This window comes from Panthera pardus, unplaced genomic scaffold (assembly GCF_024362965.1).
Source record: "Panthera pardus isolate Hobbes unplaced genomic scaffold, ASM2436296v1 HiC_scaffold_6, whole genome shotgun sequence".
Classification (NCBI taxonomy): Eukaryota; Metazoa; Chordata; class Mammalia; order Carnivora; family Felidae; genus Panthera; species Panthera pardus.
Window position 1 is genome coordinate 73263971 of NW_026526991.1, and position 26376 is coordinate 73290346.

General features: G+C 35.3%; 1 protein-coding gene and 1 pseudogene across 5 annotated transcripts in view; one reads left to right on the top strand and one right to left on the bottom strand.

The window, feature by feature from the left end:
• CNTN1 (contactin 1) overlaps positions 1-26376 on the bottom strand; it is a 363960-nt gene that overhangs the window by 295895 nt on the left and 41689 nt on the right. The gene's annotated exons all lie outside the window — the stretch shown is intronic.
• LOC109268832 (elongation factor 1-alpha 1-like) lies at positions 13514-14873 on the top strand (annotated as a pseudogene).

The following is a 26376-nucleotide window of genomic DNA, read 5'->3' on the forward strand; positions in this document are numbered from 1 at the left end:
TCCACTTTGTCTCCATTTAAGCAATCATAGCCATTTCTTCCACAGCTCACATCTATTTCTGCACCAAACTGGCTGCTTACAATTGTTCCTAGATCAAATCTCGCATCCTAATTGCAGCCCATGTGACCTTTCTAAAATGTTATGGTAGTCATTTCATTCTCCTGTTCAAAATCCTTTAACTGGTTCCCCACTGTTTCTTTCATTCATTCAGTATACTCCTTGTCTATTTACAGGCTATTATATTATGTTAGGTACTTTGTAGAGTGCCAGGGCTATGGTGACCACAAAATATTATCCAGCAAGATACTGTTTTTTCCTACAGCAAAGATTTGGTTCTCCTGCTAACCCCAGACTTCAGATTTATGGTTTCAGAACTTTACATTAATCATAATTGTTCATTCCTCTTAGTGATAATGATGCACTGACACATTATTTCTCATCCTATAAATGTTTCTGATATCTATTTCCCTGCTTCGCTTCTGTTTTAGTTCTCGATACCTTCCAGATTGAACCTGGACTTAATTTCTGTCTACTAATGGGACGTTTTGAATGCCTTAGCTTGGCTGCATTCTACAATGGAGCTCCTAGAAGTTCCCCAAATTACATTTTTGCCAAGAACCCTCCACCCCCAAAGTAAATACTGCTTTGGGTTACAGCTGCTACATCCTGGCTTGGTCTCTGAATTACTGGCTTTTCTCATAAAGGGCTACAGAATTGTTTCTGCTTTCTCATATTTTTTATCATTAATTATTTTCTACTTTCAAAATACAAAGCTTTGTTCTTAACTCTTTTTACCCTCATTTTCTTTACAACATATTTATTGGTGTTGTCCAATTTTTTTCCTTTTTAAAACTCTTTTTTTTTTTTCCTTTGGTTGTTATGATACAGCACCATGGGTACTGTGATAGCTGTCCATTGTCTTTTCTGCCCTTACCACTGGCTTGCATATCTCCTGTCATCCATTAAAAGTAGTAGCCATTACCTAAAGTACTGACCAGCATTCTATCATCTTTTATCTCTAAACGTAAATGGTTCTGTCATATACTTTGAAAGCTTCAATGATTATTTCCAGATCACTCTTGTCAGTTCCAGAACCACAGGTTCACAATTCTTGAATTTCCAAATGCTGCTAGAGGTTTTCTGTGTCTGAAGCTCATGGGGCTCCTCTTCTTTAATCCCCTTCATAGCTTCTTTCTTTTCCAGTAGACTGTCTTTTGTTATTATTAGATGAGATAATGTATGTAAATGGCATATCATGGATGGCACACAGTAAGGCACCACATTTATTGATCCCTTCTTCTGCATGTATCTACACTTGAAATGTTAGTAACGTTAGTGCATTTTACCTCCACTTCTCTTGGAAAGTGAATATAAAGTAGCAATTTTAATGGAGTCTCCATCCTCTTAAATCTCACATTCCCACCCAAATGAAGCCCTTCTTTCTATAGCTTTGATGAGCACAACTTTCCAACTAGCTTCCTCCTACTTTATCCTGCGCACTGATTCCAGACAAATATTCTTGTGTCACAGCCTAATTATCTGATTGGCCTGTTCAGATACATTCAATGGCCTCCCAGCATCCGCTGAATACTAATTTTGAGATTATGAAGGTACAGAATGATACTCATATCCCTTTTGGTGAGCCTAAGTATTCAACTCAGAGTCCTGGATTACTAACTAGGTGATAGAAAACATCCTATAGGTTATAAAGTGAATCTTCAAAACATATAGCACTTGAACAAGCATTACATACCTCCCTTCTATTCCATTTCTTCTCTAATGTTAATTCTAGAATGGATTTTAGTTACTTATTCTCTGGCTTTAAATGCCTCACATTACAATTAAAATTCCTGTTCCAGGTACTTGACAATGGAATTCATATATCACAAAGTGAATGCAACAGAAAGTAGGACCCTGACTATGGACAAATGAGATATGATTGTTTCAATCAAGGAAATAACATTCTTATTGCTTTTGACTCATACTATATAAATTTACGAAACAATTTTAAAGTAAACTCTACCCCCAATGTAGGGCTCAAACTCACAAACCCAAGATCCAGAGTCATGTGCTCTACTGAAATTTATACAAATTTATATAAAATCAATTTTTCCTTATAATCCAGATACGTGAAGGTAGTTTAGAAACAACTCTGTTTAGACTCACTCGAATAATTCACAGCTCTACATAACATCAACATTATATTATTCTACAAATAAAACAGAATTAGAAATATGCTTACATGAAAAGTAAGAGGTAAAGCCAAAATTAATATTCTAATTTCAGGCTATTCAGGCTTCCTTCTTCTCGGGCAAATTGACTTTAACATGTAAAAGTATAAGCATGATTGCCTGGGAAAGTTAAGGAGTCAGGATCCCTTCAAGCAGACGGCATAGTCTTCCTCTGACTTTTATGACATGATTCCACCCAAATTGCTGGGTATTTATCCCACATTGTCTTATTTAGAAAAGCATCTACTCCCTCAGCATTGCTGCAAAAGTGTTGAGAAGACTAACGGAATGTATACAACGAAGTCTAAGATAAAGGAGAAAAACCTCAAATGAAGAGGAAAACATTTATTTATTTTCCAAATGAATTACATTGCTTTGTCTCCCACTGCTCCCATCAGCTTTACTGATGCTGGGGAGGCCACTCCCCAAAGGAAAGACTCTCCTCTCCTAACCACAACCATCTCCTCCACATTCACACCTTTCCTCTGCATAAGTAGCTACAGGGCAGAGGGAGAAGATAAGGAACATTAACTTGTTTTTGCAACAACTAAAAATCTTTATACAATTGTTATGATTAAATAATTGGTAGTATCAAATAATAACAATGGATCATCTATTTTATTTTCAGTCAGCTATGCTTGAAATCCACCACCCACCCCAAGCTGATTTTGATTTTATAATGGGCCATTCTCCTCCTGGACAATGCTATAAGCCACCACAGCCCAGAGGGACCCGTCTTGCATGTTCACATGCAGCTCAGGTGTTCACAAAAATAGCAATACAAATCTTGATCACTTATTAATATTATCATTAATGAATACCAAATTGAGGGTTTTCTGCAACAACATACATTAAATATTCTAAGTTTCTTAATTCTGAACTACCTACACCAGAACATATCCTCTTAAAATATATAATTTCCCATCTATAGCAGGATATTTGCAAGAATAACATTATTAAAGAAATAACACTGGACACCAACTTTAGTTTAATTGAAAATTAAGCTGATCAGTAAATTATCCTCAAGCCAGTGTGGGAAAAAAAATGTGCATATTGACAACTCAAGAAGGTGATGGAGTCAGGCTGGTATAGGGGAAAAACATCTGGTTTGTAATCCATGAGAACTGGTTTTAGCCAAGATTCTAATACGTTCAAACTGTGATTCTGAGCAAGTGAACAAACTTTCACAGGTGTCATTTTTTGTTCTTTTTTTTTTTTTTTCTTTTAGATATAGTACAATGAGATTTTCCTAACGTGATTTCCTACTAGAATAACATATATGTCTAAGGATTTTATGAGACCATATGGATTTCTTTCCTAGGTTTTCCTTGGAGAAGTCTTCTCTACTACATGCACAAAATATTTTATCAACAAATGGAAATGCACTGAGGCTTCTAACTTGATAAGCAAAGCAAGATTCAAGTCATGGGATTGGAAAACAATTAATTAAAATTGAAATCCTAATAAGGAAGTTCCCACATCATTAGTTTCATAATGTACCTGTTTCTGCTTATTTCACTGTCAATACTAAAATTTAATTGTTTCATATTTCATATTTATTATTTTGCATATAGCATGTGTTTCAGATTAGAGAAAGTAATAGAAAAAGCATTAATCAAGCCAGGCCAGTCTCAGCCTTTTTTGCAGTCTCTGATCATCATTTTTATACACACATTTGAGCAATTCTTGTGATTATATTTTTGTTAATTATATGTTATCTCTTAAGCCTTCTGTACTCCTTATGGCAGCATCTAACCACTAAAATTACAATTTCAACCTTAATATGCAAATTGATATTAACTATACAGACACCTTTTTTTTTTTTTTAATGTTTATTTTTGAGAGAGAGAGAGACACAAAGACAGAGTGTGAGTGAGGAGAGGGGAGAGAGAAGGAGACACGGAATCTGAAGCAGGCTCCAGGCTCCAAACTGTCAGCACAGAGCCTGATGCAGGGCTTGAACTCAGGAACCACAAGGTCATGACCTGAGCTGAAGTCACATGCTTAACTGAGCCACCTAAGTGTCTGTACAGACACCCTTTAAACATTGTTATCATGGCCTAAATATCCAAAGCTCTGATATATACACAGATAGTTAACAAAAGGCAATACTTAAAATTTTGAGGTAGAAAAATTTGGTTTTTTATTTTTAAGGTTATTTATTTATTTTTAGACAGAGAAGGGGTGGGGCAGAGAGAGAGAGAGAGAGAGTGAGAGAGAGAGAATCCCAAGCAGGCTCTGCACCCCGTCAGCCTGGAGCCCAACACAGGGCTTGAACCCGTGAGCCACGAGATCACGACTGAGCCTGAGTCAAAATCAAGACTTGGGACACTTAACCAGCTGAGCCACCCAGGCTCATTCATTTTTATATACTTTTTATGTATAAATTTAATTTTTCTGGCACAAGTGTTATTTCCAGTTTTAAATAATACAACACCTCAACTGGTCTTTAGAATAAGCTTAAAAGGATCTTAATTACTTCCTCTGAAAATTTTCTGAATCAAACACTGGTCCTGAGACCTATTCTTTTTCCAGATGGCCAACTTAGTGAATTTGCCTCTCTAGAATAACAGGGATTTTGAAGACCACCAATCTGTCATACAAGGGACCCTCTCTCCAGGTGAAATTGGCATCCTTTGAGGGGCTCAAATAACCTGATTGCTTCATACAGAAGTTTTTGGTAGTATTTATTGAAATATAAAGCCTGGCATAACTAAGGCCACACAGTGTCTTCAAACTTGATGGGAGTATAGTTTCAATTTCATGACCTCTAGAAATAACATTGTACCAGAATAAAAAAGGATCTAAAACCTCTCTTCTCACTTCTCAACAATATAGTCCTGAAGCCCTGTGTTTTCTCCCCTCAATATGTAACTCTCTTTTTCTCCTCTAATAACATTGTCTCAAAGAGATATTACAAGCAACTAGTAAAGATAATGGGTAAAATATAGGTATAGTTCCACAAGCAGTGCAATTTATTATTGCCTTAAAATATCTAAACACAATCCAGGGCCAAGCCCATGGTGGTAACAGTAAGGCACTTGTCAGAAGGGAAAAATTTAAGAGGAACCTCCCCAAATTCAGTAATCAAGACAAGTAATATTATTTTTAAATGGTTTATTTATTTTTGAGAGAGAAAGACAGAGCATGAGCAGGGAAGGGGCAGAGAGAGAGGAAGACACTGAATCCAAAGCAGGCTCCAGGCTTGGAGCTGTCAGCACAGAGCCCAACACCGGACTCGAACTCATGAACTGTGAGATCATGACCTGAGCCAAAGTCAGATGCTTAACCTATTGAGCCACCCAAGCACCCCAAGATAAGTAATATTTTAATGGAATATTCTAAAACATCAAAATTAAAGCAAAAATCCCCGATGAACAGAATATTAAAAATTTAAGTAAAGAAAAGATATTATATACTATATCTAGCTAAATAAGTCCTCACACCTGCCGTTTGTTTATCTTGCACTGGTTTATTGTAGAATAGCTACAGTTGTTCAATTCATCAATGTCAGTATACATATCATTAAACACTAAATCTATACTTTTATTATTTTTCCATACTTATAAATAGAATTTTAATTGTCGGCCATGGACACTCATGAGATGCACTTTATATTCTGCTGCTATTTCCAAAAGAATTTTAAGGAGATCCAATTTAATAGAGTGCTAGTCTTCTCCCCTTCTTAATAATAATCAAATTCCTCATATGCTTCAGGTAAATATATTATTATAACTATTTAATGTCACCTTGATGACGTTATCCCACCTATGAAGTTTTTTTAAGCATTTTGAATCCACAAATAACAATAATAAATTCTTTGTACTTCAATACAGAAACACTATAGTGTAACTTTATAATTTATAATAATTATTTACAACTAGAAAGCACCTGTACTCTCTCAGACCCTTTGCTGATGCTGCTTCTAGAGGCATGGCTCACACTGATCCTCACTGCACACTGCTTTAGGGAAGACCACAAGGGCTCGAGTAGTTACATAAAACAAAACAAAACCAACAAGCAAACAAAACAAAAAGACCAAAAAAACAGGTGCTTATGTACAATAACATAAAAACAAATAGTCCTCGATTGAAATAAGCATTAAGGTTTCAATTATTTAAAATTTCGGAAATTTGAGAGATACTTTCTTGCTCCAGCTCCCTTTCCTTGTCCACGTTTACCATTTTGCTTTAGAGCAGAGGGGGCAGCCTTTCAGCTGACCTAATGAAACACTGCTGCAAAATTGAGAAGCCAACCTGTGTGCAATTGCAGTTCAGCCAGAAAGAATGCTAATTCTTGGCTTCAGTGCTTTCTTTAAAGAAATCATTCAGGCTTTTCTGTGGCATGGAACACTGTGACCAGCCAGGAACTGTTAGAGATGAAAATAACCTTTCTTTGTTATGATCCCAAAAATGTAGTATTTGTTTCAGTTCCATAGGAGACCCTCGTACCTAGTTTAAAAAAAAATGGGGGGTAGGGTGGGGTGTGGAATTAGTCAGGCCTAGCCATTGTCTATAAAGGATATAATCTCCTAACTTACAGCGTGCTCCCAAGGGGCTTGTAAGAGGCATACAGCAAATGCTTTAAAAAAAATAGGGTATCATTTTGCAATTGCTCAAGTATGGTCAAAGAACCCTGGATATAGAGGAGGAGGAGCTGAGTTGAGGGCCCTCGCAACCTTTACAAACTGTACGACGTTGAATTCTGATGTGAGATATCCTTTTCCCTAAAACGGCATTACTAATACCCACGTCACAGAGTTGTAAGAATTAACTAACATGACAACTATAAATAATATATAAATGATAAACTGTGACACAAATGCCATGAAGAATTTTAAAAGATAACAAAATATAATAAGAATGTAAAGTAAGATTGTAAAGCCAATCTCCATTTCTACTGGAAATAAAATTAAGTTTTAAATTATTGTGATCTGTCCATAGAGGTATAAGCTAACAAATTGAGATATTGCAATGAAATAATTTCTTAGATTAAGATTTTCACTTATAGGAACATGAATTCAAAGACCGCAGAATCATTAATATATGATCCTTTCAATTTTTATTAGGTTAGAAAAGTCAATTAAAAAAAAAACACTTAAAAGATATTTTCACTTAGAAAAAAAAATCAAAAAAGTGGATGGAAAATTATCTCAGTTTGATAACTTTCCAAGTGGTTTTTAAGTAACATAAGAATAATGCATACTAAAAATAAAGTAAGGCAATTCCATTATAAAGAAATAATTGAAGAGTAAAAATTTTATGTCATACTACCATTTGACTACTAGTAATTACCAGAGTAGATAGAATATAAATTAAATTGGAAATTTTCAAATACCCTTATTGGGTATGTTAAAAATGTATCATCTTTTTGATTTGTTACATTTGGTTCCTTTAAAATAACTTTATAAAACGCAGACATGTTTTACATGGCAAAAGAATTTTGAATAAGGCATATAAAATTCTTAATTTTTTTTTATCCTGATCATTTTTGTTTTCTCTTTATTCTACTCACTCTCCTTGAGAAATGTTACCCATTCTGGTTTTCATTACTATTAATATATGATTCTCAAATCTACTTCCACTACCAATATCTCTTCTAAAGTCCACATTCCTGTTTTCAATTATCTACTGGACATAATACTTGGAAATTTCCCATGGACCCTTTGGCCCCTTCCAAAACAAACTCAACATCTCCCACCCTCTGACATCCACTTCTGTCCCTATATTTCCATCTGATTAAAAAGAACAGCTACCCACACAGTGACTCATGTCTAAAATGTGGCAATCATGATTTTGCCTAATTTCAGATCCATCTGATCGGTCACCAAGTTTAATGGGTCCTACTTTTAAAATATCTGTCATTTTGGATTTCATCCCCACTCTGCAACTTATCTTCTCATCTTGTTCCCCATGTATCTTGTTCTACCATATCATTTGTCTGTCTAGAAATACCCCATTGGGGTTTATGGATAAGTTGAGCAAGAGAATCTACTTGAGATTTCTAGTTTCTGGAAGAAATTAACTAAACTTCCTGAAGCCTTGAGTTTTAATTGCAAAAATCAGTATGAACTCATAATGTATTTGATGTTCAAAATCAAAACATTTTTCTTACTCTTTCAACAAAACAAATGAATGAAAAACCCAATAAGCAACCATTAGAGATCCCTTAGCAACAAAACTGAAGACTAAATGAATCAAAGAACTTGGAGGAAATGGTTGATTCCAGACTGGAGGCAAGTTATATACAGTGGGTGAGGTAAGGGAAAAAAAAACAGATTCACCTTGAGTTGGTAACTGCTGAAACTGGGTCATGGGTGCATTAAAAATTTATTAGACTTTTCTGTCTAGTTTTGAACATATAAGAAATTTTTCATAATACACACAAAATAAAACAAAAAAGAACCAGGTCCCATAGTCTACTTGGATGTAAAACTTTATAATGCAGAGTGTCCATAAATGTTTTATAATGTATATAAAACACAATTTTGAAGCAGCTACAGAGGGCTACATTCCAACAGAAAATCTAAATGATGGTAACCTCTTGCAATTATACTGTATCTGATTTTTACTTCAAAAACGTTGTGTGTATTTTTTAGCTCAAAGTCTGCTATGGACTGAATTGTACCTCTCCAATTTCATATGGAGAAGCTCCAACTCCAAAAGTGATTGTATTTGAAGATGGGGCCTTGGGAGATAATTAGGTTTAAATGACGTCATAAGAGAGGAGCCTTCTTATAATGTTCTTATAAGAACAGACACTATAGAGTTTGCTCTCTCCTCTCTGTACCATGTGAGGACACAATGAGAAATGGCCATCTGCAATGTAGGAAGAGAATTCTCACCAGAACCCAGCCATGATCGTGGACTTCCCAGCATCCAGAACTGTGACAAATAAATTTCTGTTGTTTAAACCATCTAGCTTAATGTATTATGTTGTGGCAGCCCAATCTGGCTGATACAGGGCCTTTCATTTTTAGTGCTCATTAAATGGCAGAATTTAAAATGGTAGATTTCTAAGTTGCCTTGAAAATTCTCAAAACACAAAAGAACATTTTGTCTTAAACTTGAAATATACTGAATATACAAACATAAATCAACTACTGTGTAAAATATTCATAATACCAGAGGCTTAAAAATGTAAATGATTAGAAACATTAAATCACTGATGTGATTACAGAATGGTACTTCATAAAAATAGAGCAGCGACAATTAGAATCATGCTTCATAATAACCATCTACAATGTGGAAAAAATTTCTTGCCTTGGGCATCAAATTAAGGTGGATAGTTTTATTCTGTCTAAGAAGATGAATAACACATATCTGGTCTGTTAGAAAGAAAAAAAGGGGAAACTAATTTACATTTGTTATCTTAATTAATCCTTGACAACACCAAGGACTCATTCTACTATAACCATGCTATATATAGTTTTCTACATATAAACTAAATAGCAAGTTAGCTAATTATATAACCTTTCTACTTATTGACAAAATATAAGAACATAAATTGATCTCTAGTACTTTGTATTTAGCACAAAAATATAAAGATTTTTAATATAAAAAACTGAATATAAATTGTTCTATTTTTACTTTTTTACTGATTAACAAGATTGTCAATTTATCTTTAATCTTTTTCAAAAAAAGGAAGCAAAGGTTATGGTCACACATAGGGGAGATTCAATTTTACAGTTGTGGGTGCTAATCTGTGAAAAGCTGACTATTGGCTGATCATAACAGGAAAAGTGATGGTTGAAACCAATAAATCAGGAGATATAACTATACTTCATTATTCTGCTGGTAAGAATTTCTGGAAGTAATGAGTGACAACATCTTTGAGTCCTAACTAATAACTATCATAAGGCAAACAAAACAACTTTATACCTTCTTCTTACTTGTGTTACTAATTCACCTTTTGTGAGGAGAAGGTTGTGAATAGCAATTCTTATAAGATGAATGAATACTCTGAGTTGGAAAATTCCTTTAAAAAGTATATTTGGATTTTGGAAGAAGTCACAGGAAAGTGGGAGATGATATTGAACCCTATAAATGTTCATTCATTCATTCAACATTGAGTTATTGACTGCCTACTACATGTCAGTAATCATAAGTTGGGGAAATCTGCCACAAACAAGATATGCAAAATCACTGTTTTCAAAATATTTGTATTCTATAAGAGAACCAGTGTATGAAAACAAATAAATAAACAAGTTAGTTTCAGTTAGTTATAAATGGGTTTAAAATATAAAACAAATAAAACACAAAGTAGAGCATGCCTTAGGGACTATTTTAGATTGGATGATGGGCAAAGCCTCTTGAAGGAGGTGATACTTAGGCAAAGACCAAATTAATGAGAAGGAACAAACTATGGGGGGGCAGTGCTCTGGTGGAAAATGTTCTAGGCATGAGGAACATCTAGTACATGAGCTCTCCATATCAACCCTCAATTTTGATAGAGTACCTCTTCTTGGTGCAGTCACCTACCCAGTTCTCAGAAATCTTTATTTACTGTCAAAACCTCCAACACTAATCTCATCTCAACCTCATTCAGTGATCTTGTCATCAACACTACCTCAGCTCCTCTGGTCATATCCATCAGAAAACTCCTCCCACTGGGTGGCTCAGTCAGTTAAGAGTTCAACTTTGGCTCAGGTCATGGTCTCATGGTTTGTGGGTTTGGGCCTCACATTTGGCTCTGTGCTGACAGCACAGAGGCTGGAGACTGCTACAGATTCTGTGTCTCTCTCTCTCTCGCCCCTGCTTGTCTCTCTCTCTCTCTCTCTCTCAGAAATAAACATTTAAAAAAAGAAGAAAACCCCTCCATAATCTCAATTTCTAACACCACATGCCCTGACTACTACTCCTCCTTTCTTACCAGTTCACTACCTCTAAGTACCCTGACTCGAATAACTCTCTTATCCCAGCAGGACCTACAATCCATGCATTTACCACTTGTTTCCTATTATTTCACTCCCAACTCTTGCCTTCACCACTTTCCTTTCTTATCATAAATTTTATGGTACATCACTGAAATCACTCCACTATATAAAACTCCAACTTTCTTGCCCCTTTCTTGCTTTATTCTATTCTTGAATAAATCCAACCCTAGTTAAAATCAATTCCATCTATTCTATGCCCACATCTATGTATCTGAACATGGCTAGAAAAACAAATCACAGCATAGAATCATACTGAATGGTTTTGCCTTACATTCATAAACAGTATCCTAAGAAGAGCTGTTAAAACAGACTATTTAGTCTCCCACTGTCCTAGATTACAAGTTCATACTTATTGTTCTCTCCTACAACTGTGAACATGTCTTCCCTCATTCCATCCTTACTGAATAAACACCATGTAAGTGTTATTCTACAAAACCACAACTGCCACTTGTACATAAGATCCCATCCCTCTACCCTACCAGCATCACTTCAGCAAATCTCCCCTTGTCTTCTTGGGTCAACAGTTTCTTTCTACACTCACTGTTCATTCTTATCAACATACAAACTTGGTGTAACTTGTTTGTTCCCAGATAATTTTCTTTAGGAAATAATAAAATAAATATATTTTTTTTCTGGAAGAATAAATGATAAGACTAACCCTGTATTTTCTTTTTTTTAATTTACCGAATTGATGAAGCTGTGGTTGTGTTAAAAGTATTAGGTCATGGGGCACCTGGGTGGCTCAGTTGGTCAAACATCCGACTTTGGCTCAGATCATGATCTTGTGGTTCGTGAGTTAGAGCTCTATGACAGGCTCTGTGCTGACAGCTTGGAGCCTGCTTCAGATTCTGTGTCTCCCTCTCTCTCTGTCCCTCCTCTGCTCATGCTCCATCTCTCTCTCTCTCAAAACAATGAATAAACATTAAAAAAAAATTTTTAAGTATTAAGTCATATTATAAAGCCAAAAACAAAATTATAAAGCATAATAGCATGAAGAATGATACTAAAAACAGAAATAGAATTTTTTAATAGAGGCAATAAACAAACCTAACATTAAATGTGATAATTATGGCACTTCAAATCAAAACAAAAATAGGTAGATTAATAAAGCCAAAACTCTAAATATATTGAAAACCTGGTGAAAATTTGCAAAATAATTAATAGAGAGAAAATATTAAAACATAAATAACTGTTACAAATTATCGCTCAAAAGAAAAAAGTGGGTAATTCTCATGGTTAAGAAATTCAGAAGAAGATGTATAGATAGCCAGTAACATATGAAAAATATTTAACTTTACACATATTTAATAATATTAAAAAACAAAGGTGATATATTATTCTTGCTTATATATACATATATACATATACATGCACAATATACACATACCTATATATATAGATGTACAACATACTTCCACCCCAATGCCTATATTTCTATCTCTAATGTAGTGTACCCTATATTATGAAACATACAAGAAAGTATTTTCATACTTGTTATCAGCTGGTAACTCCCTGAAGGTAACTTGACAATATAAAGCAAAGGTCTAAAAAATGTGGCTATTTTATAACAGCAAAAAATTAAAAATAATATAAATTCCCGACCATAGGAGATTACATAAATTATAATATATCTTTATGTTAGAATGTGATATGGCAACAAAAATCATAATCTTGAAGAATATGTGAGGGTAGCTGATATTACTCCAGGCACCCTCCCACATCCTACAAAATAGTATAAAATAGTACTACAAAATAGTATAAAATAAGTGATCTCATCTTCCTAAAGTATTCATTATAATATTTATTATAAATAATATACCAAAAAATGATAAGATAGCAAAGTATTTGGAGTAACTATTCTCAGTTATGGAGCAATGGGTAATTGCAATTTTCTTCAGTATTTTCCACCTTTTTTTACAGCAGTATATTTAGAAAGTTAAGAAAGCAACAAATATTGAAGATGATGAAGAGGAAGGAGGCAAGTTGAGAAGAGTAAAGTTTTCTTCTCTCTACTTTTTTAAGTGGGAATTGGTCAGAAATCATTAGTGCCTCAAGGTAGTCACATGGTTTGTAGGTCCTTGCACAGGAACAATTAGTTTATTGCAGGTTCTTCACGACCACCCCCACCACCATATTTGCAGATATTTTATGAAAGCCACCAAGGGCAATGACATCTAGCACAGCAATGAGGAGATTCTAGGCTCTCTATGCCAACCATGTGGATTGGGCAGTCAGAGAGTATTTCTGAACTTCAGTTCTAATCAAAAAATAAATGGATTGACTTTTTGCAATGGGTTTGCCACCGGAACACAGATGTTTTAAAAACCACTGCTAAACCTAAACCAAAATGGGAAAGGAAAAGACTCACATCAACATCATTGTCATTGGACATGTAGATTCGAGCAAGGCTACCTCTACTGCTCAATGTGGGATCGACAAAAGAACTATCAAAAAATTTGAGAAGGAGGGTGCCAAGATGGGAAAGAGCTCCTTCAAGTATGCCTGGGTCTTGGATAAACTGAAAACTGAATGCGAATGTGGTACCACCAGTGATATCTCCCTGTGGAAATTCGAGACCAGCAACACCGAGACCGACATCAACAGTGATGTCCCAGGACACAGAAACTTTTTCAAAAACATGATTACAGGCACATCTCAGGCTGACTGTGCTCTTCTGATTGCTGCTGCTGGTGTTGGTGAATTTGAAGCAGGTATCTCCAAGAATGGGCAAACCTGTGAGCATGACTTGCTGGCTTACACACTGGGTGTAAAACAACTAAATGTTGGTGTTAACAAAGTGGATTCCACTGAGACACCCTACAGCCAGAAGAGATACAAGGAAATTGTTAAGGAAGTCAGCACCTAATTAAGAAAATTGGCTACAACCCTGACACAGTAGCATTTGTGCCAATTTCTGGTTGGAATGGTGACAACATGCTGGAGCCAAGTGCTAACACGCCTTGGTTCAAGGGATGGAAAGCCACCCGTAAAGATGGCAATATCAGTGGAACCACAACTGCTTGAAGCTCTGGATTGCATTCTGTCACCAACTCATCCAACTGACAAGCACTTGTGTCTACCCTTTCAGGACATCTACAAATCGGTGGTATTGGTACTGTCCCTGTGGGCTGAGTGAAGACTAGCACGATGGTCACCTTTGCTCCAGTCGATATTACAACAGAAGTAAAATCTATTGAAATACACAGTGGGCTTTGAGGGAGGCTCTTCCTAGGGATAATGTGGGCTTCAATGTCAAGAACGTTATTTGTCAAAGATGTTTGTTGTGGCAATGTGACTGGTGATAGCAAAAATGACCCACTGATGGCAGCACCTGGCTTCCCAGTTCAGATATTTATCCTCAACCATCCAGACCAAATCAGTGCTGAATGTGCACCTGTGCAGGACTGTCCCACAGCTCATATTGCTTATAAGTGTGCTGAGTTGAAGCAGAAGATTGATCATCATCCTGGAAAAAAACTGGAAGATGGTCTCAAGTTCTTCAAATGTGGTAGTACCGCCATCATTGATATGGTTCCTGGCAAGCCTATGTGTGTTGAGATCTTCTCTGACTGTCATCATCTGGGCCATTGTGCTGTTCATGACATGAAACAGACAGTTGCTATGGGTGTCATCAAAGCAGTGGACAAGAAGGCAGCTGAGCTGGCAAGGTCACCAAATCTGCCCAGAAAGCTGAGAAGGCTGTGTGAATATCATCCCCAATGCCTGTCACCCCAGTCTTAATCCATGGTGGAAGAATGGTCTCAGAACTACTTGTGCCAATTGGCCATCTAAGTTTAATAGTAAAAGATTTGTTAATGATAACAATGCATCATAAAACTTTAAGAAGGAAAAGGAGAATGTTTTGTGGACCATTTGTGCGTGTGTGTGTGTGTGTGTGTGTGTGTAGCAGTTTTAAGCCATTATTTTTTTTAAACCAGTACTTTTTAATGGAAACAACTTGAACAAAAATCTGTCACAGAATTTTGAGACCCATTAAAACAAAAGTTTAATGAGAACAAAAAATGGATGAATGAGATATCCTCTTTACCTTAGTACTTTGATTACTTATCTGTTTGATTTAGTAATGCAGAGAGAATAAGGGGAAATACAGAACTATTACTTTTATAAATCATATGGTATGCATATATAAAAAGATTCTAAAGCACTGTAGACTTTAAAATTCTGTAGACTTCAAATTTTTAGTCTTTAACTTTTATGATATTATTTGAAAGCATTAAGTAATAGTCTTCAAAATTATTGGAAACTCCTGGGAATAGAGATTACAATTATAAGCAATTTAATGTACCATGAAATTGTCCTATCTGGGATTAAATAAAACGACCACAAATTGAAATCTATACTTGGATCTCACTCATTAAAACTAGCACCTAGATGGGGGATGAAAGACAAAGCTGATCCCATGCAGATAACATAGTTAAATATTTTTCAAAATCATATCACATAAAGTGTCTGCCATTTGAAATATTTCATTGTTTTACACATTTCAATATTTTAACAGGAGTTTCTAGACTGTGTAATGAAAAGAATCTGAAAAGTCCTAAAGTTATTGTCTTTTGACTGAAGCAAGAGAGCATCATTCATAGGACAATGAATGTGCTACACACGTAGCTCTGAAACAGTGAATTTAGGACAAGTTCAATTGCACTAAGGCATGGGCTAATAAACATCAAACAAAGCAGTCATTGTAAGCCAAGCCTCATCTATTATAAACATGTGATCACACAGGGCATACTAAAGTCTTTGTTCTTGTGTTAGTGCCCAGTGGTCAAAGGAAATTATATATTCTATATTTTGTTAACTTACACATAAAAAACAGTCAGGGGGTCTTATAAATGTGTTTTGCAAATACAAAATTTTTAATGTGAAATAAAAAGATGTAGTTTCACTCTAAACATATTCAGATAAATATTCAAATAAAAATTAAAAATGATTATAAAAAGCTGGATTTTAAGAACTACAAAAAATAGGTCACAAGATTTTGCAGATATGCCTTACCAATTATCATTTTCTTATAAAAAGATCTTTGATTTATAAGGTTTTTTAGAGAATATATAATCCCATTTGACCAACGCAACACCACCTTCTGATAGAACATAGAACTCTTACACGTGAGGAAGCTATGGTTTCTCAAGGTTATTTCCTTCGCTCATATAGCTTGTTAAGTTTTGGATATAGAACACCACAGTCTTCTGAAAACTATTATATTCTTCTTTTCATTGAACCACCACGTTTTTGTACAAAATCCTCATCCATGTAAATGCCATAAACTGAAAATTAAGGAGGCCTGTTTTCTAGCTTATCATGTTTTTTTCTGGTGATGTCAAGTGACTCCACGCACTTCCTTTGGCTCTTCCGTGCCCTAGAATCACACTGTTTATTTTCGTCTTTTCTTTGACTTTCTCCTGATATGAAAATTTTAAATGTTCAATGCTTTCTAGGCTAAAAGAAGCCACCTAAACTAGAATATAAGATACTGAGGACTGGGATTTTTGTCAAATTTGTTCACAATATCCACTTTGTTTAAGGATACCTGGAATAGTGTCTGGCACAGAGAAGATACTTAGTAAAATTTATTAAAATATAAAAGTTCCCTTTGTCTACCTCACTTTATTTTTTTTAAGTTTGTTTATTTTGAGACACACAGAGAGAGAGAATGCACACTCACGCATGCACACGTGAGTGGGGTAGGAGCAGAGAGAGAGAGAGAATCCCAAGCAGGATCCACACTGCCACTGAGGCAGGCCAGTGAGATCATGACCTGCTCCAAAACCAAGAGTCAGACATTTAACTGGGTGAGCCATTCAGGCGCCCCTGGTCCACCTCACTTTAAAACTACTAACCTCTCATGATGTTTCCTTTCACTATCATAATCAAATATCTTGAAACTTCAGTTCCTGTATTATAGCTTCAAAATCACCCACTCTTAGGTTAATCAATAACTTCCTAATAATCAAAATGTAATGGTCTTTTTATAGTCTTCATCCTATTAGATGACATTTACAGGGGCACCTTGGTGGCTCAGTCTTTTAAGCAACTGACTCTCAGTTTCAGCTCAGGTCATGATGCTGCGGTTCCTGAGTTCAAGCTATGAATTGGGCTATGCTTGCAGCATGAGTCAGCTTGTGAGTGTCTCTCTCTATCTCTCTCTCTCTGACTCTCCTCCACTTGCATTAACTCTCTCTCAAAATAAGTAAATAAACTTAAAAATAAAAAAAAAAAAAGAGGGGAGCCTGGGTGGCTCAGTCAGTTGAGCGTCAGACTTCGGCTCAGGTCATGATTTTGCGGTTCATGTGTTCCAGCCCTATGTCAGGCAGTGTGCTGACAGTTCAGAGCCAGGAGCCTGCTTCGGATTTTGTATCTCCCTCTCTCTCAGCTCCTCCTCTGCTCTCACTCTGTCTCTTTCTCTCTATAAATGAATAAACTTTTAAAAAACTAAAGAAAATAAATAAATATTAAAAATAAGAAAAACTGAACACTCTCTCTTATAACTATTATTGCCATTTTATATCTTAGTTTTCTTTGTCCCTTTCTGCTTCCTTTCTCCATTGCTGGCATTGCTTCCCTTACTTAAATAAATAATAAAATTCTTTAATTATGACCTTGGCTCCTCTCTTCACTTTGCTAGTTCTTCCTGGCCATATCTTTTACATCATGGTTTAAATTACCATAACTCTGCCACTAATATTCAAAACTGTCTCTAGATTTCATCTCCTGACTGAGCAAAAAGATTGCATATCCTGTCTTCTTGAATGACCCACAGAACCTCAAACATAACATCCTCAAAATAAACATTTTTTCTTTATAATCCTCTTTCACCAAACTGAGTTGTCTTGAGTTTTCGCACTTGGCTCCCCCCGCTTGTATATTTATTTTTTTTCTGACACTCAGCTGATGTCTATGCTTTCTACTTCTTTGGGGGAAAAAGAAGACGCAATCAAAAAAGAGAAGTCCTAAATACTGCCAATACCGCATCCACCAACTTACTTTCATGTGTATCCATATACCACATCTTTTGTTCTGTTAATATGCATAAGCTGACCTACTCCTACCTAGAGCTAGTCTCTCCTTATATACTTGGAATCTATCCATACCTTTTAGCTACTCAAAGACAATACTCCAAAATCTGTACCCCCCTTTCCTCCTTGATTTTTCCTCTCTAACCAAGATTCTCAATATCATGCAAACCTGATTTTTAAAAACTTTCCATCTTAAAAATGACAACAAATTCTCTTGATCCACATCTGCATCCAACCACTGTTTCATTTTTCTGCTTTCATTTACAGCAAGGCTCAAAAGAGGTGTTAATACCATCTCCCCTTCTTTTCCCAAACTCTTGAACTAGTTCATTTAGGCTTTTGTTTTTCCCAATCTATGCAACAGCTCTTGTCAAGGCCCCAGTGTCTGCTGCACCACCAAATTAATGGCCAATCCTCAATTCTCTTTCATAGAACCAATAGGGGCATTTGACACAGTATATCACTCCTTCCTTCTTGAGACCATTTCAACACTTCCTTAACCAAATATATAAAATAGTGAATATCCTGTCCCCAACACCTCAGACCTCAATGTCCCTTCTTCTCCACATTTCTTTTCCCCCTTATCCAGCTTTACTGAAGTTCTTCACAGTACCTATTACTGTGTGTATATACCTATTACCTGTATATATAGTTATTTTTTGTGAAATATAGGCTCAATGACAGCAAGGACTTAGGTTTATACTAGTCTCCGGCCCATATTAAGCACTCCCTAAATATCATTTATATAATTCATTTTTACTATTTGTACAATCATACTAATTAATATACAGTAAAACCTTGGTGTGTGAGCATAATTTGTTCAAGAGCAATGCTTGCAATCCAAAGCACTTGTATATTAAAGCAAATTTAAAGAACCATTGGTCAACAGTGATCGTGTGACATCTGGCACCATATACTACTTGTATTACAAGACATCACTTATTTATCAAATTAAAATTTAGTAGAAATGTTTGCTTGTCTTGCAGAACACTCACAAAACACTTTACTTGCAATCCAAGTTTCAGATCCTCCTAATTCTTACTTACACTATTTCATGTGACAACCAAATGGATATTTTTACGTCAATTTTCTTTCCTTTAAATTCACTTTTTATGTTGTTATTATCCAAAAGCACAAATCAGATAACATAGTAAATACATCTACAACAATGGTAACATGCTAAGAAGAAGGAAGTCAACATAATATCTTACACAATTTGATTAAAGTTCAGGAAAACTCATATTTTACTGAACATTTGCATAGGCCAATTAACGTATCTTTTAATTTATATTAAAATATGGTTATTAGGAAAAATATATGTAGTTATTAGGAGTACATTATAGCACTCAAGGTCATATATACCTGGATTATAACTGTGGCTCTTCTATCCAATGACTTGAGTCATGTTATTTAACCTCTGAACTTCATTTTTATTATCCATGAAAATGGGTGATCATAAGTAAGAGCTGGGTCCTGGGTTGTTGGAAGAATTAAATGAACTAATGTGTATAATTACTATTATTGCTATTATTTATATAAATATATATATATTTATATATATATATTTATATATATTTATATATATATTTATATATATAGGTAATTATTCATTTTGGTCAATACTCACTCAGGACCTCGCATCTACCAGGTCATTGAAAAAAAAAAAGTATTAGACTGAACTTATATTCTGTCTTCTATCTACCCAAAGATGCTTTATTTCCTTCATTTGATAGATATCTCATGATATTGGGAGAATGATCTAATACTATTGGGAATATTAACATACCTCCCAATATTTGCAAACACATGTATTGGACTAAGCATAATTATACAAAGAAATATTTTTTCAGTAAAAATATCACTGAGTTGTGGTGGGTTAACTTGAAAGGTGGACAATGGGGATATAGGCTGTATACTTTAAATATACTCTGTATCTACTTTACTATAATACCTGGTCCACTGTATGAAGTCAATAAATATTAATTTATGTCAATGTACCTAAAATCTTTTAAAAAGGACAACTGTATACAATTATCATATAGTTTAGTTCCTGGACAATTCTTACAAAATGCAATAGAATCCAGAGACATAATAAAGAATTGGTACTCTTTAGTTAGCACTAATAAATAAGAACACCAAGTTAATCATTGCAATAACAATTCAAAGAATTAAATGGAAACAATTCATTAATGTCAAGAATGCTACAATATAAAAGCAAGTATAAGAACCTAAAAGGTGTTCTGTTTTCAGTCTTAAAATATTGTAATTTTAACTCTGCAAGAAAAGATAGATTAAAAATACATGTTGTAAAGGGGCACCTGGGTGGCTCAGTCAATTAAGCGTCCGTCTTCAGCTCAGGTCATGATCTCATGGTCCGTGAGTTTGAGCCCCACGTCAGGCTCTGTGCTGACAGCTCAGAGCCTGGAGCCTGCTTCAGATTCTATCTCTCCCTCTCTCTCCACCCCTTTCCTGCTCATGCTCTGTCTCTCTCTGTCTCAATAATAAATAAAAACATTTAAAAATTTTTAAAAATATATGTTGTACCTATAATTTTTAAACTATTGTTTATGAGAAAAGCATTTTCCTTTCTGCTAAATTGTTTCTTAGATTGATTCTTCTTTGTCCCACTCTTTTTTCGTATGCTTGGTGGTATCCAGTTAGACTTGTAGAGAAATCATTGATTGAATCAGCAATGAATCATTTGCAGTAAAACATCTAATATATGACATTAGAAACCAGTATATTAATGTAATTTTTATGATTAAACAATGAGAATAAAAGCCAAAATTCTATTTAGACAGTTTTCACTTTGCATTGTGTTTTAAGTATCTTGAGTACAACAGCAACATTTATAAATGAGCATAATAGTTTTCAAGTATAAATATTCCAACATGAAAAAAAAATATCTTGAGAATATAGCACTATATCTATGCACAACTAATCTTTAGAAACTTTAGATTTTCAGAACATTTTGCAGATGGTGTTAAAATCCCATCTGACACTCAGTAGTTTGTTGAAGAGATTAAAAGTGGTATGTATCTTTTACTTAAACCTTGGAGTTATTTTTCATTCTTCCTTCTCCTTCAACTCTTCAATACACAGTCTTTCCAACGTTCCTCACCTATTAACACTAACCCTGACCTCTGCCCCGATGCCTCCTATTTCACCTATTACTTCACTCCCCAGATCCTCTTCCGTCCAGTATTAGCTCTTTAGACAGTACTACAAACCACTACCAAACTGCACATTCCCCTGTCCTCTTCAAATATCTGTAATGACCCCCACTGCCTACACAATGAAGTACAAATTCCTGAACTTGTATTTTATGCCATCCACAATCTGCATCTCTTGTCTATACAGCTTTATTGCCTAATATGCTCCTTCACGAATACTCCTTTTTACTCAACTAGTACTAATCATTGCCTAAAAAGAAATAATGCAAACTCAAACCTCCTATATCAAAACAGTTCTCCAGTGCCTATAATGGATTCACTGTTCTCTGTATTACAGCTTCCTATCAAGGAGTATTTTTTTAACAGCATATCATAGTCAAGTCCATTAACACTCATTATCACTTATTTTTCTTAAAACTTCTTGTATTGTTATTTATGCTGTCATTTTACAGCAATAACCTCCTGACTAGACTATTTCTTCTTTTGCTCTCCACAATGCATTCTCCATATAGCAGCCAAACTGATATTTTAAAAATGCAAATCATATCAGGTCACAGCTTTGCTCAAAAGCCTCTACTGGCTTCCTATACTCAGTAGGAAAGACAAAAGCATCACACATCACTCTGCAGCTGCCTGCCCTGCGTCCTCATTTCTGCTCTGGGATTTATCATTCTGCCCTTGCTCACCAGACTCCTGGAACCTACACTTTTACCCCTTTTTTCTATGCAATTCTTCCCACACATCTTTGCATGGCTTACTTCTCTGACAAGACCTTCTATGACTACCTTTTCTAAAAGATTCACTAAAACAAACACATACACATGAATGCGCACACACGCATACACACACTCACTCACACACACCCACACACACACGCACATTCAGGCATGCATGATCACTCTACCCTCTCCCTTCTTTGTTGTCTTCTTAGAATTTAGCATCATCTGTCTTTATTAATTTCGGATGCTACTCTATGGCCAACTCTTCAAATGGAATGTAAACTCCATACAGTGGAGATAATCTTTATAGCTATATCTCTAACTTACTATATTGGAAAAGCACAATAAACATTTGTTCAATTAGTAAATTAATCCTTCTGTTAACAAGCATATAATCTGTTTCCTTAAACAGAATACTAATTCCTTAAGGAAAGACATTTGTCTGAATGCTCGAATGTTCTTGAATCCAGTAAAGCGGCTTGAATATAAGTGCTCAAATATTTGTGTGTGTGTGTGTGTGTGTGTGTGTGCGTGTGTTTAACAAGTAGAATCAATTTAGAGTAAAATGCATGCTAGGAATTACATGAAAACAGGTAGAATTTCCAAAGTAAAACAAAAAATAGAACATAAAATAAAAATATCTTTCTACCCATTTTATAAAATAGCTGGTTTCTCACTCAATGTGCTATGAAAACCTGCTTTATGGAGAGATTTTATTGCCAAAGTCATTTGTGGATTTATTTTGTACAGAATTTCAGCTCTTTTGAAATGAAACTAAACCACAGGGCTTTGCAAATCCGAGATGAATTGAATTCATTAACTCTAGGTCCCACAAAGCCTACAAGGTACCTTTTGGTCAAGTGCGTATTTCTAAAACCAAGACAATGATTTTTAAGCTTTTTTTCAAGCTTTTTTTTTTTTTGTACTAGACAAATTTGTCCTTCTGATAATATAGATGGGGAGCACAGATCAATAAAAACACCAACAGTCTTGGGGTGCCTGGGTGGATCATTCAACTGAGCATCCAACTTCGGCTCAGGTCATGATCTCATGGTCTGTGAGTTCAAGCCTCTCTTTGGGCTTTGTGCAGACATCTTGGAGCCTGCAACCTGCTTGAGATTCTGTGTCTCCCTCTCTCTCTCTATGCACCTCCCCCACTTGCACTCTGTCTCTCTCTCTCTCAGAAATAAACATTTAAATTTTTTTAAAAAAATAAAAACACCAACAGTCTTAAAACTTCAAAGGAAATCAAAATAATTCACATCAAAATATTTTCAAAATCTAATAGCAAACTATGTTGCTGAGCCATTTCTTTTTTCCATCCCTCTACTCAACCCGCATGCTGAAGTTTACAGTGAAAGGTTTAAAAAGGCAGACAAGAGCAAAATGCCTGGCACATGGTTATTATTCAATGATTATTTTTAAATGAATAAATAAAACACTTTAAGAGGCCCTCAGTAAGGAGATGGACAAAACATCTGGTCCCTGAATATTATTATAATATTAGTATAACTGTCATCCAGCTTAAAAAAAATGAGATAGAAATGCAGTATGTGATCATTTCATTTGTAAAAGATACACCAATTGAGAAGAAAGGAAAAATTTTTTTCAATTGGAAATTAAGTAATAGAGACAGAATGGGTTTTTATATTAACATATTCTTTTTTCAATTATGCAAAACATATTTAGTTTATATTAATCTGCATAAGTGCTCATATAGTTTGTTCTTTAATTAACAAGGAATAAAGAACTAAGTTATTTAATATATTTTGGAATATCCAAGACTATTTGAAACTGTTTTTAATACTTCAAAATGTTATAAAATTAAATATCAATCAGTAATAGTAACCCTGGCCAGCACTTTATCTTTTTTTTTTTTTTTAATGTTTGTTTATTTTTGAGACAGAGAGAGACAGAGCATGAACAGGGGAGGGTCAGAGAGAGAGGGAGACACAGAATCTGAAACAGGCTCCAGGCTCTGAGCAGTCAGCACAGAGCCCGACGCGGGGCTCTCGAACTCACGAGCCGTGAGATCATGACCTGAGCCAAAGTCAGACGCTCAACCGACCGAGCCACCCAGGCGCCCCCACTTTATCTTTTTTTTAAAGTGGGGCACCTGAGTGGCTCAGTTAGTTAAACGTCCAACTTCACCTCAGGTCATGATCTCCTGGTTTGTGAGTTCGAGCCCCACATTGGGCTCTCTGCTGTCAGCACAGTAAATTGACTTCAGATCCTCTGTCTCCCTCTCTCTCTGCCCCTTCCCAGCTCGTTCTCTCTCTCTCTCTCTCTCAAAAATAAACATAAAAGTGAAGTATTTGATGCCAATACCCATATCTTGATTGAAAATGACTGTAATAATGTGGAGACTGAAGATGTCAATAATAATTAAGTTATATGAATAATAATTGTTGGAAAGGTATATATGCAGTTCATTGTAAAAATAAATAACACATCTGTTAGAGAATAGGCAGTTTGTGATCAGTGTCCAGTCTCATACATACCGCTGCCTAAGAAAAAATGGGAAATTTAGAAAACAGGTTAGGTCTTGATATTTGCCTGCACAAAGTAAATAAGTAAAATAATGTATCTCCCCATAGAGATAAATTGTACAATAAATAAATACGGTACAATTCAACATGAATTACTTTACAGCTGCTAAACATGGTGATTATGATTATGTGGCAATGTGGATCATATTAAATGTTAAGTGAATGAAGCAGGTTATAAATTGTTATACTTCAATCACAATTATGTAAAGAAACATTTGTTTACCAAACAAAAGACTAAAAATAGACACATAAAATGATAACCATGCTTGTGATGGGAAAAAAAGATATTCCTTCTGGTAGTCTCTAAGAAAGTGATTTTATTTTTCAAATACATCTCACTAGTAGTATATATATGTCATGCCTCCATGAAGGAGTCTTTGTACCCAAACATCCCCCTTCCCAGTGTATCTATGAATCTATCTTTAGAGATTTCTTCTCTGTCCATCCGGAAAAACTGGGGAAAGACATTCTTTCCATTTCTTACTTCCTACATTCACCCTCAATGGTTTTAAGAATCACTTTTATTCCACTAACTCCCAAGTCTCTCTCTCCTACCTACTACCTCTAAGTTCCTGCCCTGTGTTTTCTAACAGGAACTGAATGTACATTTTCTTGAAAGGATTTTGTACAAAAATGTTAACAGGAGTTTCCTTTATCACCTCTGGCCTCCTGTACAGGGTTTCATGCTACCATGCCTATTTCTCAAGTTGGAAACCTTAATAGGTAACTTCACTCCTTTCTCTACCTCTCCCGTCATGAATAGCAAGTCACCGATTACCAGTTCTTCCACTCTGGAAGTCTCCTGAAGCTGACAAATCTTCTCAACTCTCTCTTTATCCATACATTCATCTCTGGTGTTCTTATATTTGTTTTCCAAACACTCCTTTCAAAAACTCAGTCAATATTACCTCATTTAATCTTTATGCCGATTATTTACATTAACACCGTTTTACAGACAAAACTGATGCATAAAAGGTAAGTAATGGGATAACACAGCTTGTAAGTGGCAGAGTTGGCATCTTTCACTATTCCAACAATCTCCTATGTCTATGTCACTCCTAATTATTTTTTTTTCAAATATTGTTTTGTCCCCCATTGCCCACATAGCAATTCAAACGTATTAGTGTCTCAAAGAAAGTTCTTGCAAGTCTACAGCAAGTGTACTTGTCCAAGCTTATCTTCTGATACTCCCTTATCCTACACCATGTATTCCTGCAGAAACTGATCAGAATGAACTCAGGTCTTGGTGATCCCTTCTCAACCGCCATCACTATGTGCAAACCTCAGCTACTTAGAAAACTGTCCCAATTCCCTCCCCTCAAAAATCCTTTACAACCAGACTCAAAGCTTTCCTCTTTAATGAAACCTCTCCTCCTGTCACCAGGCTGCAGAGTAACCTTGTTCTGTTCTCCAGATCTCCATAACACTGTATTCATATATCTAACACATTCTCTACTGTAAATTAACAGAATTTAATTGTTGGTTAATCTATCCTCCTTCCCAAATGATAATCTCCTTCAGAGCAGGAGATCATATCACTTTTTCATCCAAATATACTAGTTGCATACCTATAATATGCTAATGCTTAGCTCGGTGCCTAGCACACAGTTGATACTCAATATATGGTGAAGGTGGAAATTTTTCAGAGAACCATATTACAAAACAGATATTCATGGAAAGGGTAATTCTTATAGATCAGATAATTCAAGATCAAGGGCACTTATAAGAGAAC